This window comes from Bos grunniens, chromosome 15 (genome assembly GCF_055505025.1).
Source record: "Bos grunniens cultivar Pamir isolate PY7600 chromosome 15, Bosgru_T2T1.0, whole genome shotgun sequence".
NCBI classification, from domain to species: domain Eukaryota; kingdom Metazoa; phylum Chordata; class Mammalia; order Artiodactyla; family Bovidae; genus Bos; species Bos grunniens.
In genome coordinates this window covers 70685421-70691275 of record NC_141179.1, presented here as the reverse complement: position 1 = coordinate 70691275, position 5855 = coordinate 70685421, and the positions used below count along the sequence as shown (strand labels likewise).

The 5855-nt window shown below is 39.7% G+C and overlaps 1 non-coding gene across 1 annotated transcript; it reads left to right on the top strand.

Moving 5' to 3' along the window:
• Positions 1–2548: 2548 nt before the first annotated feature.
• TRNAY-AUA (transfer RNA tyrosine (anticodon AUA)) lies at positions 2549–2620 on the top strand. The gene has a single exon. It is a non-coding gene; the product is annotated as a tRNA-Tyr (tRNA).
• Positions 2621–5855: the final 3235 nt, after the last annotated feature.

Genomic DNA, 5855 nt, shown 5'->3' with positions numbered 1-5855 from the left:
AAATATTCCACAAAATTTATATATCTTAATGAAAAAGAAAACAACTTTATTTAACAATTTTTTATTAAATACTGTTTAAATACCATTATAAAACTTTCATGAACAATTTGAAGCCTATATTACATATTTGTAATTTGTGTATTTAATACAGTATCTGTAGCTTTGTTTTGATTGACATATGTTCGAGCATCTAATGTTTTGAACATTTATTCCTCTGTAAAACAGAACAATATCCTCTAGAAAATATCTACATTTCAGTATTTCCAGAAATTTACATTTCTTTATGTGGAACTCTTTCATGGTCTGAAAGCATTTGTCAAGTGCAATTGAACTTGATGAAGTTGGAATACATGCTTTCTTTATGATTTGGTATATTACAAGGAGGCAGAGTGAATTGCACTTGAGTAATAAATTGGAACTAAAGCCATAAATAAGACATTTTTGAGTTAGTTTATGATTGTTTCCAAACTCAGATATAACTGTCCAGGAAAATACATAATAATAAATTCTCTGATTTTCTAATTCAAGGTAGAATTAGTAACAGAACTCCTTAGCACTTTATCAACAGTTCCTCTACACATAACATAATATTATAGGTATTGCAGGAAACCTAATGAACTATAATATAGAGGCCCAGCCAAAAGAAGTTTATACTTCATGGGAGAAGACTGGTATTTAAGTATACACACAACAGCGTGAATTGCACTATAGCTCTTCACAATTCAGGTCATGATAATTTGCCTAGGGAAGAGAAGAGATAACAAAATTTATGAGCAGAGAAATGACTAAGGAATAAGTCATCTTCTATTGAATCCTATTCCCCACACCAAAACATAAAATATGTTGATGTATGGCAAAACTAATACAATATTGTAAAGTAATTAGCCTCTAATTAAAATAAATAAATTTAAATTTAAAAAAGAAAAAAAAAATTTTTAATTTAATTTATCCTAGTGCACTGGGATGACCCAGAGGGATGGTATGGGGAGGGAGGAGGGAGGAGGGTTCAGGATGGGGAACACATGTATGCCTGTGGCGGATTCATTTCAATGTTTGTCAGAACCAATACAATATTGTAAAGTTTAAAAATAAAATAAAATTTTAAAAAAAGTTAAAAAATTTAAAAAAAGGTGAAAAAAATAAAATAAAACTCTTTAAACATGAAAAAAGAATAATTTATCCTAGTGAAGTCTGAGGAGCCTCTTCCTAGCATCTAGCATTGTGATATGAATTTAGAAGGTGATAAACAGGTAGTGCCTAATGAACTATCCCTGATAGCTCAGCTGATAAAGAATCAGCCTGCAATTCGGGAGACCTGGGTTCGATCCCTGGGTTGGGAAGATCCCCTGGAGAAGGGAAAGGCTACCCACTCCAGTATTCTGGTCTGGAGAATTCCATGGACTATGTAGTCTATGGAGTCACAAAGAGTTGGACACGACTGAGCAACTTTCACTCACTCACTCAAACAGGTAGTGCCTGATGAACTATGGATGGAGGTTCATGACATTGTACAGGAGACAGGGATCAAGACCATCCCCAAGAAAAAGAAATGCAAAAAAGCAAAACGGCTGTCTGAAGAGGCCTTACAAATAGCTGTGAAAAGTAGGGAAGCAAAAAGCAAAGGAGAAATGGAAAGATATACCCATTTGAATGCAGAGTTCCGAAGAATAGCAAGGAGAGATTAGAAAGCCTTCCTCAGCGAACAATGCAAAGAAATAGAGAAAAACAACAGAATGGGAAAGACTAGAGATCTCTTCAAGAAAATTAGAAATACCAAGGAAACATTTCATGCAAAAATGGGCTCAATAAAGGACAGAAATGGTAGGGACCTAACAGAAGCAGACGATATTAAGAAGAGGAAGCAAGAATACACAGAAGCATACAAAAGGATCTACATGGCCCAGATAATCACGATGGTGTGATCACTCACCTAGTCAGACATCCTGGAACGTGAAGGCAAGTAGGTCTTAGGAACCATCACTATGAACAAAGCTAGTGGAGGTGATAGAATTCCAGTTGAGCTATTTCAAATCTAAAAGATGATGCTGTGAAAGTGTTGCACTCAATATTCCAGCAAATTTGGAAAACTCAGCAGTGGCCACAGGACTGGAAAAGGTAATTTTTCATTCCAGTCCCAAAGAAAGGTAATGCCAAAGAATGCTCAAACTACCCCACAATTGCACTCATCTCACACACTAGTAAAATAATGCTCAAAATTCTCCAAGCTAGGCTTCAGTAATACATGAACCGTGAAATTCCAGATGTTCAAGCTGGTTTTAGAAAAGGCAGAGGAACCAGAGCTCAACTTGCCAACATCTGCTGGATCATCAAAAAAGCAAGAGAGGTCCAAAAAAACACATCTATTTCTGCTTTATTGACTATGCCAAAGCCTTTGACTGTGTGGATCACAATAAACTGTGGAAAATTCTTCAAGACGTGGGAATACCAGACCACCTGACCTTCCTCTTGAGAAACCTGTATGCAGGTCAGGAAGCAACAGTTAGAACCGGACATAGAACAACAGGGCTTCCCTGTTGCCCATTGGGCTTCCCTGGTGGCTCAGATGGTAAAGCATCTGCCTATAATGTGGGAGACCCAGGTTCGATCCCTGGGTTGGGAAGATCCTCTGGAGAAGGAAATGGCAACCCACTCCAGTACTCTTGCCTGGACAATCCCATGGATGGAGGAGCACTGTAGGCTACAGTCCATGGGATCACAAAGAGTCAGACATGACTGGGTGACTTCACTTCACTTCTTCTTCATAGAACAGCAGACTGGTTCCCAATAGGAAAAGGAGTACGTCAAGGCTGTATATTGTCACCCTGCTTATTTAACTTATATGCAGAGTACATCATGAGAAACGCTGGGTCAGAGGAAGCACAAGCTGGAATCAAGATTGCTGGGAGAAATATCAATAACCTCAGATACCCAGATGACACCACCCTTATGGCAGAAAGTGAAGAGGAACTAAAGAGCCTCTTGACGAAAGTGAAAGAGGTGAGTGAAAAAGTTGGCTTAAAACTCAACATTCAGAAAACGAAGATCATGGCATCTGGTCCCATCACTTCATGGAAAATAGATGGGGAGACAGTAGAAACAGTGGCTGATTTTATTTTTCAGGGCTCCAAAGTCACTGCAGATGGTGATTGCAGCCATGAAATTAAAAAAACGCTTACTCCTTGGAAGGAAAGCTATGACCAACCTAGATAGCTTATTATAAAGCAGAGATATTACTTTGCCAACAAAGGTCCATCTAGTCAAGGCTATGGTTTTTCCAGTATTCATGTATGGATGTGAGAGTTGGACTATAAAGAAAGCTGAGCGCCGAAGAATTGATGCTTTTGAACTGTGGTGTTGGAGAAGACTCTTGAGAGTCCCTTGGACTGCAAGGAGATCCAACCAGTCCATCCTAAAGGAGATCAGTCCTGGGTGTTCATTGGAAGGACTGATGTTGAAGCTGAAACTCCAATACTTTGGCCACTTGATGCGAAGAGTTGACTCATTGGAAAAGACCCTGATGCTGAGAAAGATTGAGGGCAAGAGAAGGGGATCACAGAGGATGAGATGATTGGATGGCATCACCAACACAATGAACATGGGTTTGAGTGGACTCCGGGCGTTGGTGATGGACTGGGAATCCTGGCATGCTGCGGTTCCTGGGGTCGTAAAGAGTCGGACACCACTGAGTGACTGAACTGAACTGAACTGAAACAGCTAGTAACTGAAACAGATAAATACAGAGCAATATTTAACCTGCACACTTAGGAGCTAAACTGCTCCTGAAGGCTGAAAGTTGGAGGCTGCGCCATGTGCTAGGCTTACATCACATCTCTGAAATTAGTGGTATTAACTCTATTTCACTGATGCAGTAATTAGAGGTGCAAAAGGCTTGTTGTTTCTTCAAGTTCACCCAGACAGCAAGCCAAAACAAGAACCCAGAAAATTTAGACTTGAACCTTAATGCTTATTCCACTAAACCATTCATCAATGCTGTTACCAAACATTCTTATGTAAATGTGTAGGAGTCATTCCCTTATATTTTTAGAAGCTCTGATAATACCCATACTTTACTTTGGACTTCCAGATGGTGCTAGTGGTAAAGAAGCTGACTGCTAATGCAGGGGACGTAAGAGACACAGGTTGGATCCCTGGGTAGGGACGATCCCCTGGAGGAGGACATGGCAACTCAATCCAGTGTTTTTGCCTGGAGATTCCCCTGGAGAGAGGAGCCTGGTGGGCTACAGTCCATAGGATCACAGAGTCAGAAATGACTGAAAGACTTGGCTGGCACATCTTTTTAAGGCCTGTCCACATAGTTCTCCACAGGAACCCCTTAAAGAGAGAAGGTTTATTACCCCTTTGATTTTTAAAACGTAAAAGAAGATCTATAAAACCTAGAGGGCTTTCCCTATTTGAGACAAATCTTTTTGTCTAAGCCACTTTGCATAAAACTTTTTCAAAGGAAAGTAATCTGTGTTAGGCTAGCATCTTCTCTCTCCCTCTCTTTAAAGGTTATTATTATTATTATTATTATTTTGGATGTGGACCATTTTTAAAGTGATCCATTTGCTCTTGTTGTTTAGTCACTTAGTTACATCTGACTCTTTGCAACCCCATGGACTGTAGCCTGCCAGGCCCCTCTGTCCATGGGGATTTTCTAGGCAATAATACTGGAGTGGATGGCCATGCTCTCCTCCAGGGAATCTTCTCGACTCAGGGATTAAACCCATGTCTCCTGTGGTTCCTGCATTGTAGGCAGATTCACTGAGCCACAGGGGAAGCCCTTCACTTAGCATGCTGCTGCTGCTGCTAAGTTGCTTCAGTCGTGTCCGACTCTGTGTGACCCCATAGATGGCAGCCCACCAGGCTCCACCATCCCTGGGATTCTCCAGGCAAGAACACTGGAGCTGGTTGCCATTTTCTTCTCCAATGCATGAAAGTGAAAAGTGAAAGTGAAGTCACTCAGTCATGTCTGACTCTTAGGGACCTCATGGACTGCAGCCTACTAGGCTCCTCCATCCATGGGATTTTCCAGGCAAGAGTACTGGAGTGGGGTGCCATTGCCTTAGCATAATGCCCTCCAAATTCATCTATGTTACAGCAAATGGTAAAATTTTATTCTCTTTATGGCTGAGTAGTATTCTGCTGTGTGTATATATTACCACATATTATTTATCCATTCATCTGTTGATGGACATATTCCATATTTTGGCTATTGTAAATAGTGCTGCTATGAACAAGTAAGGTGCATGTATCTATTTGTGTGGTTATGCTTCCCAACACAAAGGAAATAAAAACAAAAATAAACAAATGGAATCTAATTAAATATAAAGACTTTTGCACAGCCAAGGAAACAATGGACAAAAAGAAAATACCACTTACTGAGTAGGAAAAAATAGTTGCAAATGATATGACACAAAAAAGATTAATATCCAACATGTGTAAATAGCTTATGCAACTCAACAGCAAAAAAGCAAGCGACCCAGTTAAAAATGGACAGGAGAACTGGATAGACACTTTTCCAAAGAAGACAAGCAGGTGCTTAACAGTCACATAAAAAGACATTAAACATCACTCATCATCAGGGAGATGCAAATCAAAAGTCACAATGAGATATCACATCACACCGTTCAGACTGATGATCATAGAAAACGACACAGAAAACAAAAGTTGGCAAGGATGTGGAGAAAAGGGAACCTTTGAATACTGTTGGTGGGAATGTAAATCGATGCAACCACTATGGAAAACAGAATGGAGAGTCCTCAAAAAAACTGAAAATAGAACTACCATGTGACTGAGCAATTCTAGCCCTGGGTATATATCAAAGCAAAAATATTAACTTAAAATGGTACACA